The sequence below is a fragment of the Gobius niger genome, assembly GCF_951799975.1.
Source record: "Gobius niger genome assembly, chromosome: 4".
NCBI lineage: Eukaryota > Metazoa > Chordata > Actinopteri > Gobiiformes > Gobiidae > Gobius > Gobius niger.
The window spans coordinates 12,207,548-12,224,204 of NC_136855.1; the positions used below are offsets into that span (position 1 = coordinate 12,207,548).

The 16,657-nt window shown below is 40.2% G+C and overlaps 1 protein-coding gene across 3 annotated transcripts in view; it reads right to left on the bottom strand.

The window, feature by feature from the left end:
• The window catches only part of nhsb (Nance-Horan syndrome b (congenital cataracts and dental anomalies)), a 59,718-nt gene that overhangs the window by 8,080 nt on the left and 34,981 nt on the right, over window positions 1-16,657 (bottom strand). The window lies entirely within an intron of this gene.

Below are 16,657 nucleotides of genomic sequence, written 5' to 3' on the forward strand. Positions count from 1 at the left end.
TCAAACGAAAGGTAAATATCGAAATGTTCAAGATGGGTAGGAAATGAATCGGCGATAGATGATGATGGATGTACTCGACTACACTGGAAGGCATCTCTTTTACATGTAGGCGAAGAGAGTGAGCTCGGGGGGGGGCAGTAATATAGTAATATAAGTAATATTCATTATGTAAAACTCTACAAAAAGGGCAGAAAAAAAATATTGACAAGGTTATGCAGGTGGTTCCCAGAGTCTGGACTAAACATGGTGAGGCTGCGGATGTGAGACAGGCCTGACAAAGTTCAAATCCAGGCTCAAAACAGTTATTTTTTGCCTGTGCCTTTGACAACTGAAAATATTTTATCTACACTCTTTGCTTTTACTTACTTTTCATTATATTGAAGTTTAATTGATTGGGTATGGCTTGTAGTTTTATGCAACTGTGAATTGTACTCTAAAAATAAACCTGCCTTGCATTTTATTCAACATACTATGGGATTATGGTCAGACTCTCTGTATCATTAATGTTGAATGTAATGTAGGAATACACAAATACAGGTGCTCGTCATGTAATTAGAATATCATGAAAAAGTGCATTCATTTCTGTTATTCAACTTATACTGTAAAACTAATATATGATGCAGAAAGTGAGATATGTATAGCCTTTATTTGTCATAATTTTGATTATTATGGCTCAGCTTTTAAAAACTCCAAATTAAAAATCTTATAAAATTGGAATATTTTTTAAATGGACTATAAGCCGTAATCATGAAAATTATGTCACTTTGCATGTAATGAGTCTATATCATATATTAGTTTCACATTTTAAGTTGAATTACAGAAATAAATGTACTTTTTCATGATATTCTAATTATATGACGAGCACCTGTACAAACAACCAATTGTAAACAACCCTTTGTTATTGTATGCTGAATCTATTGCACTAACACACCAGACCAGCAGATGGCAGCAGAAAACCCTCCAGACAGACTCAACATCTGTCGCAAAGCACCTCTTTCACATTCATGTTAAATTAACGAAATCACAAAATGCTTCCGATAATGAACAATGCTGTTTTAGGATGGTCTTTTATCTGATCTCAAAGCCCCGAGAGCTTTCATTGTGAAGCGTGTTTGCCTCTTTTTTTTTTTAAGTCAGGTTTCAAAACACAGTTAAGTCCTTGATGCTGTGGTGTATACCAGTAGCCAGGCAACCTTTCAGCTCTCATCAAGGCTCCTTTGTCCACAATTAAATCAGCAGCACGCAGTGCCCCATTGAAATTCAGGGCCTGGAGATGCGCACAGGAGCACTTTATTTACGCTACACAAACAATCATGTTTTTTAAGAAGACTAGATAGACAGGCGGCGCTTAAGTAAATTAGAGATGTTGCCTTGAATGTCACACAGTTGTTAATGAGGAACTACTTTTGTTTTAATCACTTTATGTCGGCACCCTTTTGGCTTTAGTCAGAACAAAAAAAAATTAAAAACATCACAACAGATTCACAACAACTCACTAAAAATTATGTTTTGTGCATTCTTTTAAGCAGACAGTGGATCTTCAGGAACAAAAGAGTTGAGTGAATGGAAGCAAACACTATCACCAGAGCCCAGAGTTTATACGACCTGATGAGTCACCAAAGTATGCTGCTACTTTTGACGATTGTTATGTAAAAGCATATATATTATTATTAACAAAAATGTGCCACAATGAACTGGGCCAAAAGAGATCAAAGGAATATCACCCACAGAAACAAATAGCCTCACCCATTGTCTCCCAGTACTGGGACCCCAGAGGGTACACAAGCCCTTAGCTGGAGGTGCTTGGAATTACTTCTAATTAAAAATCTAAATATATTTAATTAGTATTCAGAAAGACTTTCTAGGGAACACTAGCTACTTAATTTTTTTTTTCCATTTTTTTTGACACAACATCTTTCTTTATTGCTGGGTTTCAGGTGACATCACAGCGTTCTATAGGCCTATTGTGTTTATACAGGTGGGGGGAAGGTAAAACGATTTTGTTTTCAAGGAGGTTTTTGGTTTTGTACAGAGAGATCACCAACCAGTCAGTGATATTAATGATCATTTTTGTCATTCATAAATGTTCTTTTTAGATACTACTTGCGAAAGTACAACTGGCTCCTGCCCCAACATGCTAGTGTGACATCATCAGATAACCGTACGGTCCAGGCGGTCCGTGAGACAAAAAAAACAGTTGGGAACCACTGACCTGAGCGAACGTTAAATATTTCAGCGTTTGGTACAATTCTCTAGCTTACATCACATACTGTATATAGCAGTGGTTCCCAAACTGCTCACACAAGTATCGCCAAAGAAAGAGTTCAATGACCAGTATAGTCCTGCCGCTGCACTACACCAAGTCAAAACCTGGCCAGAATCAGGTCTAAATGAAACAAAACAAGGGACTAACCCCAATGAGAACAAACAAAGCAAAGACTACAACTGCAAAGGAGTCTGAATAAACAGCCAGTTCTGATATTCATAATGTATGTTCAGAAAATGAAATATTTATTCCATATACTGAAATCCTAATTTATCCTCAAACCCCTGAAATATAGGCTACACTAGAACAAAATTTGCCTATTAGCTGCAACAAAGAAAACCGTCAAGAAAGTGAAATAAACATATCTCTTCGCCAGACTTCTCCCCGGACTTCCCCGCGAGAACAGTAGTCCTAATAAACAATAGAGACGTCACAGTTATGCTCGATGATGGATGACATTTACAGGGCACAGCGATTCTCCACAGTCTCTCCCCGGTGCAGATGTGAACAGTGTATGTCGTTAGCCGAGGATGTATCGCTGGGTATCTGGGTCAGACCGGAGCCGCAGCCCTCACGCTGGAGACATGTGTAAGGAGAAGTGCTGGCTGGCCACTTTTCTTCTTTTTTTTTTTTTTTTTTTAGAGGAAACACCACCGCAATTCTGTTAATGGGAGGTGTTCGTATTACCGGTCAACGTGTCATTTGTAAAAGCGTAATTAGTGTGTTAGATTCTCCCATCTCACATTTCAGTGTACAGATGGTGACGTTGTTTAAAACTACGCTATAGATATGTACAGCGTCTTTGCAAATATTTATATATGGTCATGTTCGAAGCAGCCAGAGGGGGAAAACAAAGGAATTTATGAATATTTTTTATATATTTTTCTACTAAATATAGATACAAAGGATGGAGGGGAGCAAAATGGTTCAACAGCCCATAAAGACAAAAACAAACACCGCTAACCAGGAAACTATGCTAGCCTCATGCTACGAATGCTATCGTTAGCAAAGCGATGCTAACGAGGGCCGTTTTTTTTTAGCCTCTGCTGAACATTTTGCTGTGAAAAAACATCCACACGGACCCGATTTTGGCCTTACTTTATTGGTGTGTGATAAATATGTTTTTAGTCCGCCAGAAAACGCTTACGAAGTGTGAAAACTTGCGATTTCCATGAGACGCCGGCCAATCAGCTATGTGCTAACCATTGCGCGGATGTTTTACAGGAAAGAAAACACTCAATACTTGAAAATATGGAGAGATAATTTGATAACTCTAACTTTCTCAAGGTGTGTGGGCTGTTGCACATTTCTTAAATGACGAAGGGGGAATTTTATAATATGAAGGTTTTTGCAAGAAATTCCAAATTCATTGTACTAAGAAATACAGAGAAGAAATTATAAGAAATTATAATCAAATGGTAAAAGCTATTCCAATATTGGTTCAGTCTATGGTTAAACGGGATATGTTTTATTCAAATATTTCCCCAAAATTGAGACAACTTTGAATTGAAGCAGTGACTTTTGTAAACCTAAATGTAATAACACATTTTTAAGATCTAATTTACTAAATTGTAATTCTGTGAAAAGGAACTATATTCTTAAAAAGAATATAGAATTAGAACAAAATATCTCTCTTTCCCAATCCCATTCAAAGTGAAAGAAATTCCATTTTAAAATATACCCAACGAACCAATTTATAAAACATAGATTTAAAAAAAGATTATTTTTTTTTGTAATACAGAGAATGACGACCTGATGTTTTTGGGAAGACTTTCAGAGACGGCTTCAATCCAAGGTGATCCAATTAGCTTTTTTATAATAAATGAAATCAATTTTGGGATAGAGGTTGAGAATAATAATATTGATTATGAGGTGAATAATTTATTACTTATATGCAAACATTTTATTCACAAACGCTGTTTCTTTAAAACTAAGTCCACTGTAGCTGGTACTGGAACTGGAAGAATGAGCTCAAACTTTTGGCAAATTCTTTACAATTAATTGAAAACAATTCTCGAAAGCTTTTTCTAGATTTTGACAGATTTTTTTCTATGCTTTTCATACTGCCCCGAACTTTAATAATATTATTTTTTATCTTGTTTTGATTTTTGCTACTGACTTTGACAATGTTAATATTATTTACATCTAGCTTGGTGCTGATGTAGTATTCTTCTAACCCCATTTTTTGTTAGAATGTTAATAGATTGTACAGTGTTGAAGTGGCAGAGTTACTTAAATATCATCTCAACAATACCTCCATGTTCATGGAATATGACAATTTATTCTTGTATATTTCTATTGTATATTCAAAGTAGCGAGGCGGCCATATTTTGTGGCTATCTTGCTAACGGCACAATATTTTGGCACAGCTTCACGTTTTTGTCGGGCGCATCCACAATGGGAAAAGCATTTCATAACGCACAGCAAATACAAAATTCATAAAGTTCTTGATTTATTTAGGTGTGTTTCAGTTAAAAGGCCTGTGGGGAGGGTTTAATGGCCGTCATTGTTGTCAGTGTGGTTATCGAGTGAATATGAAACATCAGTGGGTCATAGCTGAAGAAACCTGAGCGGCCCTGGGGTTTACGCGCTGTCAGCAGAGATCAGAATAAACACGGTAACAACTACGGCCATCTAAGGCACGCTTTGATATTTCTGGTTCTTTCGACTCAAAAGACAATGAAATGAGTGTGAAAACCTGCAGAAGACAAAGACAATACAGTGATAAGCTTCATAACTTACATGAATCAAACTGCACTTGTGGTTTCTGTGTTATACCCTGTTCTGCTGGATGCTTTTGTGCGTCTTTGCCGTATTTTTGTGGGGTTTGGTGGATTGTTTTTACTGCAGAGAGTCAAATAATGGTCCTGAAGAAAGCAGCTTTTTAAAAGTAAACAAATAGCTAGATTTTGAGCTAAAGACACTGGAGACCTTCAAGTTTCTTCTTCTGAGACACTGAAGAGGCGCCAAGAGCCCCCCACACCTGCAGCCCAGTGGAGGTGTCACAAGAGGAACTGCAGGAAACAAGCAACGGACAAAGAACGAGGTATCCGGGCAAGACTCACAGCGAAGCCACGTGTGACTATAAGGTTCACTGGAGAAAAAAAAACAGATTAACTGCTAAGCTCTTCCCAGAAGATGGTGAAAGGCTGTTGTGGGGCGGAGGGAGCTGCGCAGGAGGAAGAAGAAGGAGGAGGTGGTGCTGGCCAGTGCAGGACACCACGCTCTGAAAAACCTCTGAAAACAGGCCGGTCCATAGTCGCAGCGGCTCAGGACTAACACCTGACGACAATGTCATTATATGGTGGAACAATGAAATTAACTAAAGCACTTACTTAAATGTATTCTCAAATCTTTCATGCAGCGTTTTCACTCACATAATAGTCAAAGCATGATCTATTAAACAGGGCACAAATGTTTACATAAATGTCCCTCCCATTCCAACGACACACTGCACAACTATTTCACTGCAAGTTGAACATGAGCAAGTAAAAATGTTTAAACCAGGGCTGCACAATATGAGTAAAAATACAGTATCAATAATCGATCACCGCCTTGCAATAACGATTTTGTATTTTACTGAACCATTTTTTCACCATTAGATTCAACCAAAAACTTGTAAGCAATTTGATTTTTTCATGTAATTATGTTAAAACAAGTTTAAAACGCAACTTAATTGGGAAAATCGTAACAAAAACGGAACTTTTACAAATCTTTATGTTGCGATGCATTTTTGTTGCGCGCTTTGTTTGCAGAAACGATAAATCTCGTGTGTGATGAAAGATGAGGCTTCCTGTGATGTGGATGTTTTGCTGTCAATATCGTTTTGTAAAGCCCTAGTTTCAACCAAATCAACACGTTCTGTATGGTGTAAAAGTTAAAGGCCCGATACCATTCATGAGCACGTCTCACAACTTGCAGAGTCACTTGTCAGGGTCACTTTCACAGAAATGCTAGTTTTTTTTTTCAACAAATGTCTGAGTTTACGATGCCTGGTAAAATAGGTACAGTGATAAACTGATAAAAATCCTAAAGACATGAATAAATACCTATTCTTAAAGGTTAGTGGCTGATTGTGTTGTATGTGTTTTTACTGAATTCGAATGTAGAGCTTTGAGTTCAGACCTCTGTGGTAAAACCCGTTCCCGTTCGTTCTCTGTTGATTTTTTTTTTTTTTTGCCAGTACTCGAGTGCGTAGTGCCCCAGTGACGATGTGCAGGAGGAGAGTATTTTTAAACCGGGTGTGTCTGATTTGTGCCAAGTGAAGCTTTAAAGATGAAAGTTCATCATTTATGTAACGCTCCGTGTTTCTAGGTCAGTGTGTTACAGTGACAATCTACGCTTTCTGAGGGAAGGATGCGCCACTTCCTCAGCACTCGTCTTGAGGAATTCCACTTTATTCAGTATATAAAGTGTAGATCGTGGAATTCTGTGTGCTTGTGATGAATGGTTGTGTTATACATTGTCTTGATATAGGAACTTGCACAGAGGTTTAAGACATCTCTCCCACTGTGACCTGAAAAGTCACTTTAAGTTTCCTCTTGCTGTGACTTTCATCTGAAACAGACGTTGTTTTCAAAAAGAAGTTATTCAGGTAAAGTTAAAACCTGTAAATAGCTTTTGCTTTTACTCATTAAACTCTTAACCCCTGCCTCAACTGAGCACAGTTTCTCCAGTTTAGCATTACCCAAATCTAAAGCTTCTTCTTACAGCCTACAGACCAGTGTAACGCCTCATTTGAAAGCTAAGACCTATAAAGCTGATTGATGATTTTCCCTGCGTTGTCGTAACTTTTTTGTCGTTTTTTTTGTAACTTTTTTATGCTTTTTCATCACTTTTCTGTTGCCTGTGTTGTCTCGTTTTTGTCGCTGTTTTGATGCTTTCTTTGCTGTGTTTTCATCCTTATTTACATCTCGTTTTTGTCGCTATTTTGGCACTAATTTCCGGTCAAACTGGAAATGTTTGGTTAGCACACTTTGCACATTGCATTGAGTTTGGCTTAACCCTAATGAAAAACAACGTCAAAGCAGAAAATGCATTAAAAAAAACACGAAAAAAGGGGCAAAAAAGCGATGAAAATGTGACAGAAGAGCAATGACAACCAAAAATGTGAAAGAAAAAAAAACACAACAAAAAGGTGATGATTCAAATAAGTCAGGTCGATGGGATAAGGTGGAGCACCCGGAGGAAACCTGCTCAAACTCGGGTTGATCATGCGCACTGATGTGAAGCAAGAGCCCGAGGGCAAGGCAAGTGCAATTGTTATTGTAGTGCATGCGTTGCGTGCACAAGGCAATTCAATTAAATATAATCATTTATTAAAGTAATCGTCAGCAAGATTGCAAAATGAGGAGAGAGAGAAAGAATTTTCAAAAGGAAGCAATCAAGTTCCCACCCCCTCCCGTCCTGATTGGACCTCACAAGCCGGTAACCAGGAAGTAGTGGTGCAAATTGAGTTTTGCCCTCCTTTAGCATATTGTAAACTCAGATATTTATTTAATAATTCTACGTTAATTCTATGTTACATCAAATCGCAGCCCCAAGCGGCCAGTTACACACAATCTAACAAAACATTTAAACTTACAAAATACCAATTGAATTACATTGAAAGAGAAGAGTGCAGATACAATCATTTCCGTGTCATATGCAGCTGTAGAAATGCCTGGTTTGGAACATTGTTGATGCGTCTCTCACATCGTTCCAGATTTTAGATTCAGTCCTTACACTGGGACCAGCAGGAGAGCCTTCCCTGAGGTTCTCAAAGCCCGGGATGGTTCATTTGGCTCTGTCAGAGATGTGTGTGTCAAGAATCCTCAAACAACAAATGTCTAAGTCATAATTGGTCCGGCTGTGTCGATTTAGTGGACTCTGAGTTTCCATCTTTAACTTAATGCATTTGGCCTTTAACTGGATGAGTATAAATCATGTTGTCCCCAATCCGGATGCCTCATTGCTCACGGGGCACACCTGCACCACGGCTTCCTCCCCTCGTCCCTCGTCCTTCGCCTGACCCACCCCGCCCCATCACACCCTCGCTTTGTCCCGGTTTAAAGCCCTCCGAATCACCCAAACACAGAGAGTGGGAGGCCGCCCGAACTGTGGTGTATTTTTAGTCACAGACAGAGGCAGCCCAGACTCAATAAATATCAACAGCAGCAGATTAAACAAGATTATTTCACCACTCACTCTCTCCACTGTTGTTTACCCATTGTTACCACTGCTGCGATGCCCCCTAGTGGATGCAACGGCCACTGCACAAACAGGAGATAGACAAAACAAGTGCTCCACCGCTCTGACAGTGTTTTAATCTCATGGATCTGAAAGCAAGCAATCTTCTGTGCTAACGTCACACCTATTTAATGCATTCACCTGAAAAAAAAACAAAAAACTGGAATATGAGCATGTAAAAGTCGTGGTTTACAGGGAGCAGAAAGTCAGGTTTAATGCTTTTAATGACATTCCAGTTTCCAAGTACAATATTTTTAATGCCACAAACAAACAAAACTAGCCACTGTATATTTGCAAACATTACATTAAATAGAGGAATGAGGGAAAATTGTGATACTTAAAATTAAATTTGCAACCTCCGAGCAAACATCTGTGTGAAGAAGGTCACATCTGTGTTTGATCAAATTATTGACACAACTGGTATTTGACAAAATACTGAAATACACAAGACAAAAAATTCTCAGGCGCATTAAAACTACAAACCAGAAAGTCACACATGATCAAAACACACCATGTCGCCAGAAAACGAGGAGTTCTCTCCATCATGTGTCAAGGAAAGCTAAAAAACAACTCACTTTAAAGCCACACCGCTTAGTATTTTACCCAATAATTAAATTGAAATATAAGCATTTATTTTATAACAGATATTTTCATAATTAAAAAAATACCTCAGAAATGTACAAACAAACATTCATGAGGCTCAACTCTCCTAAGATATGACTGTAAATTTCACCGGGAGTGGGTACGTCTCCAGCTGATTTCCATGGAGATGTGACGAAAGGCAGTAGAATTTGAGATTTAAACAGGTTAGTTTCTCATCCAAATCCATTCTTTGATTACCCACTGCAGTAATAGCATTTTCTGTGTTGAACTGGTCACTGGGAGCATGTTTTGTTATGCCGGCAACAGTATAGTCCAAAATGTTACGCAGTGTACCTTTAATCTTCCATTGGCAATTTTCACTAAAGAACAATAAAATCCAAGACTGCATCATACATTATTGTGAGGAACAATAACACCATTCAATGCCACTGAACTGTGAATATCAATAATAAAGTTCACCACAGTGCTGTTATTGTTGTGATGTACACAATAAAGATAGAATAGAAACAGAGCATTATCACATTTAGAAGAGCCACAAAACTATAACAGCCTTTGTCAAGCTTAAAGGGACCATACAGAGTTTAAAAATGTTAAAATTATGCGTTTTCCTCCCTCTACATGTCCTAATGTGTAGAATGAGCTCAGACCTGTTCACCACAACTGCCTCTAGAATCCTGCACTGTCACTCAAAACGTTGTTACTTCGGGTTCGAATTGCCGTCATGCACAAGCTTTATATAGAAGCTGCAGTTACACGTATGACCTGAGGTGGCAGTAGTGAGTATAAAATGGCCAACTTGCATCTAGCCCCTTTAAACTTAATATGATGTTAAAGTCTGATCTTTCAACGTTTTTGTCACATTTTCATTGCATTTTTGATCCATTTTTGACACATCTGGATTCGTTTTTTGGTCTCGTTTTTATTGCTTTTATGCCATGTTTTATTTTTGCCACATTTTTGTCACATTGTTGTCATGGTTTTTGTCACTTTTTGTAGCGTTTTAGCTTTTTCTTTTTACTCTAATGCAACTGTGTGATCAAGCCACAAAAAAAGTGACCAAAACATGTCGACAAAGCAACAAAAACGTGATGAAAACACAACCAAAAAGGACAAAAACGTGACAATCCTAAGGCTGATGAGTTTTGCAGGTCTTCGCTTTCAAATGAAGTTGCAAGCTCCAGCCGAGATGCTTTTAGATTTGGTTAAAGTCGAACTGGAGAGAATGTGCTCAGTTAAGGCGGGGGTTAAGAAGTTAATTGTACCCAAATAACACATGTGCTGCAAGGAATCTAAAGTACTTGTTGTTGTTTTTTCCCCCTGAATGAGTCATATATGCTAATTCTCAAGCATATCCAAGAATACAGACGTGGGAATCGGAAAATTGCGCTTATTTAAACAACACCCCCCATCATCGTCCACTCTGGAGCCCATCCCCACTGCTCGATCCCCCTGCCCTCTCCCGTGACTGCCATGACTCTGTTGACCTATTTTCCTCTCCTCGCCGGCTGCGTGCATCTTCGGCGCACCTTGAGCCTCTCCGTACAGTACAGGCGTACAGTAGTCGCCCGGCTCGCCTCCTCTCTCTTTGTTTCCCTGAGCTCACACGTGCTTGCGCGCGGCGGCGGCAGCAGTGGGAGGGTGGGAAGAGCTGCCACTGCCAGGCTGATAATGACAGTGCCACGGCGTGTTTTCACATTCACTCAGCGGGAGTCTGTCAAACACGCTTCATACTCCGCCATGCGACCCTCTCCTACAACTCTTTGTGATCGGGCTGGAAGATTAATCGGCAGAGAATCAAAAACGCAATTAGCGACGAACAAAGGGTGCAATTATTTAGGCAGTGTTTTGTCCTTTGAGGAAAAGAAACAACAACATCTCGTCTCCGATGCGTCTTATTTATGTATGAAACCTCCTCACCCTATCATGATATGAAGCGATCCCTTCTTCGCTGCTAGTATTTCAGAAATCTCTCAAATGTTAAAGCTCTATGAACTGGCCTGAAAAAAAAAAAAAAAATCATTATTAGTTACTTTTTGCTGCTGCACACGCAAAGCCCCGCCGTGTTTTCCGTGTACAGATGCTGCAGCCATGTTGGAAGGGATGGCACGAGACACGCCATTGCCCCGTGTTATTTTTAACCGTGTGTCTCCATGGAGACGGGAGAAAGGGGGTTGTGGGGTGATGGTGGGGACTCCCGCTGTGAGCCGCGAGGAGAGCGACTGACGCTGGTCACTGTGAGGACGGCGGAGTGGAGGAACGCTCGGGTTTGTGCGGGCAATAGAAACGGCAGCGCGCTTCTGTTAATTAAGCCATTACGTGTTCACAGGTTGTTGTCGTTTTTTTATTTGGGGTGGGGAGTGCGGGGGTTCAACAGTTCATGAGTTACTTTTACCAGTTTTAAAGTGGCTTCACTGAAATATGATGAGATTTCCCAGAGAAAAGGCAAGGGTCTAGCACTTTAGTGGACATATCTTGCCGCATAATTGAGGCAACAAAACAACAGCATTATTTTGAGTTCCTCAACATTGATTTTTCTACTATTTCAATTCTTCTGGAATCATTTCATAAGTAAAGACAATAAAGAGACTGGAGACTGGAATGGTCAGTAGGGGTGGGCCGACATACAAAACCCATGAGTTTGGGTTCACGAGAACAAGACGAGATTTTGACATAATCTGTAGGCTACTTACAAATAAACATGACATATTTCCTTTGACAGAACACTGAACAAATGACCGTTCTTTCGTAAAGCGCAAACCAATATATATCATGTAAACATGGGCGGGGACCTATCAACTAAATATTCATAAACATTTTGATCTAGATCCCGGCCCATTCCTGCTGATCAGAAATTTGAAATGTCCGGGAACACCCTCTGCAGGCAGCCAGGGGAATGACAACAAACTAATGACACTATGATGAACACACCTTGAGCACAGAACTGCTCAGAACGGGTTTTAAGGAACAGGCCACCGTTTTTCCATGCTGAGATATATTCTTACCTGAAATTAGAAGAGTTGATGCGTACCTGGCTGGTCTTTGTGCGTGCGCTCAGTCACGCAAAACGACCATCGATGTTGTTAGCATTTGGCCTCTCCCAATGTATTCCTATAGCTCCAATCAGGGATGAAGCTAGACGCAACCACGTTCTTCCACAGGCACGCACAAAGACCAGACAAGTACGTATCAACTTGTCAAAGCTCAGGTATGAACATATCTCAGTGTGGAAAAACGGTGGCCTGTTCCTTTAAGAATGTGGGGGACACTTTTGTATTGACTCTATGACGCAAGAAAATCCAGAAACAGACCGATTCGAGCGCTTCAGCTGTAAAAGGAAATGTACAACTCAAAACTGCGTGAACGAGGGATCGACATATACGGTTTTGTAACATTGTAACATGGTTTAACGTATACATTTTGCATGATATGACTTGATATAGCCTGTTATCCATGTTTTAGTTTGATGGTGGATACGTAATACATGAATGACATCATCTGGGAATTTAACCTCAGCTTAGACGAGTTGATACACACCTGTTTGGTCTTTGTGCGTCCCCGTGGAAGAGCTTGGTAGCTTCCAACTTCACCACCGTTTGGAGCTATAGGGATACACTGGGAGAGGCTAAATGCTAACAACATCTTCGGTCATTTTGCGTGACTGAGGGCACGTACAAAGACCAGACAGTTATGTATCAACTCGTCTAAGCTCAGGCAAGAACATATCTCAGTATGGAAAAACGGTGGCCTGTTCCTTTAAGTGTTTTTACTTTCTCATTGCTATTTTCTTGTCGTAGTTTACTTGATGTAGTTTCAGTCAAACGTTCTCTGGATTGTTTTAAAACTGTTATCATCCCCATATTGTATAAATTCTCTGCAAACACTTCCCCCTAGCACACTGTATGTCCCCTCTCTGTATGGAGCACAGTTTGGCACATCAATAAGTGCCTTTCCAGGTCCGACAAATCGACATGAACATTACTTTCCCTCCACTGGCGGCCTCACCCCACCGGCTCGGAATGAGCTTAGACAAGTCACATGATGTGAAGCCAGCCCATAGACGCTTGGAGAAGGGGGAGGGAGAGAGTGTTTTTTTATTTTTTCAGGTGAACGCAGTACCTGGAGAGAAGACAGAAGGCCTACCTCGAATAACCCCGACTGTCATGCACCAGGCGGCGCCTCCACAGTGATCACAGAGCCAACTCAACTCGCACAACCTCCCTCTGCCGCACAGCCACATCAGAATATGGTTTTATTAAGGTCGAAAAAAAAAGAAAAATACTTAGATTTCCACCACGAGAGCCGCAGCGTCAATGCCATCGACAGCGGTCCGCGTGCCAATCAAATAACACTTCAACACTTCACGCTGTCCCCAGAGATTCCTCCCCTGCCTCAATGAAGCGGTGGAGTTATTGACAGAATAAAGGATCAACCGCAGCACTGCATTATGAAGACAATATAGTGATCTCTCATCTTCTAATTACTGCAAGGATTCCTGACATAAACCGTGTCGCTTTGAGTCTATTTTTCAGAAACATGCAAGGATTTCAAAAGATTCTTTATATTATCTACTTGAAGCTCCTGGGCCTAACTTTTTTTGCCGCCCTGTAGAACAATAAAAGAAAATCACCATAGAGTGTGTTGTGAAAAAAGAGCATCTTGTGTGTCTCATCTTCTTATGAAATAGTTTTTGTACCCAGAGGAAAGTGCTGATGAGTCAAGAGTTGTTTTTGTTGATGTTAAAGAGACAGTAAACTCTGCTTCAGCTCAGTCCAAAAGTTGTAACATTTGCATATTGTTTAATCCACGTGAAGAAGTATTTGCAGAATGACTTTTGGTAAGTTAGAAACGAGTTGTGGCCGTGGCGCACTGTTTATATTCAGCTTTGTCGAGCCCTGTTTTGTAATATCACCACAGTTTCAAATGTAATTCAATTTTCTCTTTTTTGTGTGTGATAAAACTGAATTTTGTTATAATTTTCTCATTTCTCATTATACAATCAACTTAACGATTACTGACATATGCCTGAACCACACACGGGGTGGTGCACATTGCTATTGCCATAACCTTTATCTGTTTGGGTGCATATAAACAATGGTAGTAAAGATGTTCTAGCAATGATCAATACATACATACACATACATACAAACTAATACTAAAGTTAATACGTTTTGTACAAAATGTAACAAAAGTTTATTACAAAATCCAGTTTTATTACACATTATTAAAGCGCTGACGTTGCTACTACAAAATCCTCCCTCTGTCACAGTACTTGGATACAGGAGAAATCAGATACACTTTGACACAAGCAATCTGAAAAACATGTGCACTTATTCGAAACAGTTTAAAGGAATAGGCCACCGTTTTTACATATTGAGGTATGTCCTTACCTGAGCTTAGACGAGTTGTCTGGTCTTTGTGTGTGGCCTCAGTCACCCAAAACGACCAAAGATGTTGTTAGCATTTGGCCTCTCCAAGTATATTCCCTGTAGGGGAAGTTAGAAGCAACCAAACTCTTCCACGGGTACGCACAAAGACCAGGCAGGTACGTATCAACTCGTCTAAGCTCATACCACAGTATGGAGAAAAAGTGGCCTGTTCCTTTAAATTTCAGATAGGAAAGCCCTTCTGAGATTAAGAATATCCACAAGTTACCACATGTTTTTAGTGGTAGGGGAAACCTACACAGACACAGGGAGAGCATGCAAACTCCACACAGAAAGGTCCATCCAGGTGGGAATCGAACCCGGGACCTTCTTGCTGTGAATCACGAGCGCTAACACATCATCATGGTGCAATTGATTTAAAGTGATAGTCAGCAAGTTTTTAATGTCTTACAGATTTTAGATTGCATATTATTTGCTGTATGGGCCTGCATGTTGATGTCATTGAAGTAAATCTTTTTGCTAAAGTCCCTCCCTTTGTTGATCTCAAATGAATCACAATCCCTGTTGCCACAACTTTGACAACTATGAGAGCTTCCTTGTGAACCGGCCTGTCAATCTCGTGCACAGGGAACAAGGAGGGGTTTGGGAGGCAGTTTGATTGTTCACTTTTAAATTCCCCTTTCTCCTCCTCATTTTACAGACTATAATTTCAAACAGACACCTGAGACCTGCACATTTCTTCTTCTGAAACACTGGAGAGCCCCCCCCCACACACACACACACCTGCAGCACAGTGGAGGCATCACAAGAGGCGCTACAGGAAACAAAAAAGGAACAAACGAGGAGGTATCCGGGCAAGACTCACAGCTAAGCCACGCAAATCTTCTATCCTCCTACTATTGTTCCGGTGAATGTTCCTTCACAGGAGAATAAACTGGACTATATTCATATGCTACACTGTTCCCAGAAGATGGGGACAGACTGTTGTGGAGTGGAGGGAGCTGCGCAGGAGGAAGAGGAAGGAGGAGGAGTTGATCAGTGAGTGACACCACGCTCTGAAACAAACAAACCCAGGAGGCGCTGCACCGTTTCAGAGGAGTCTCCCTTTTACACAACGATAACCCCAGTATTTCACTTTTTATAATCTCTATTGGCGTATTGTGGAATGTCCCAGAAATCTGTGCGGTTTTTGACGACACAATCCCAAAGGGCATCCCGATAGGAGTTACATAACATCGCGTTTCCTTTTGTTTCTTCCTGATAGAAGCTCTCTCACTTCTGTACGTATATCTGTCCGTAATTAGTCACTACATTTCTTCGTACAAGCCGGTGTTTAGTTGTTTTTTTTCCCTTTCTCCTCGCTTCCTGTTTTATCAATACGCCTTCTCATTATTTAGAGCCGACTGATCGATAGTTCTCACTGACTCAGGCTGTCCTCTCTCACGCCGCCATTTTTCTTTACGTCTCGCTTTAAGTCTCGCTGTTTCTATGGCAACTGCTCAAAGATTAAAGCTGTGAAAACCCGGCCCGAGCGACTCCCAGAATGCATTGTGCCTGGGGATCTCGGCAAAGAGAGAGAGAGAGAGAGAAAGTGGGGGAGAAACAAGAGGAGAGGTGCCACTGTTTGGTGATAACTCTGTCACCAGCAACAAATGCGCAATGACTTAATATTTCAGTGTTCTTCATGAAGCTTTTTTAGATTACTTTAGATGTACACATTCTCAGTCATCCAGGTGGTTCACTTGTACTTAAAAGTAAAAAAAAAAAAAGTTTTAATCATTCCATCCCATGTTATTTGTAGCTTGTGTTGCGTTGGCCTTGGCGTTGCCCCGGGACGTGTGTGAATAACAACATTTTGTCGGAGAGATCGCAATACGTTTGTTAAGTGTGAAAAAAAAAGCATTAAAAACTCTTCAAAACAAAACATAAATATTTCTGAAGCTCAATGGAGAGTTACTGAACCGATTTATTTCTCAGACCCATTAGCCAAAAATGCTAGCCTGGCTAACACCAGACTAAAATCACAAGCTACAAATAACATGGGATGGAATGATTAAAACTTTTTTTTTTTTACTTTTAAGTACAAGTGAACCACCTGTTGTGCAGTTTGAAATGATTCGATCGCACACAGCAGCATGGCGTTAGCCAGGTTACAAAAATGCTGCACCTACTGCTC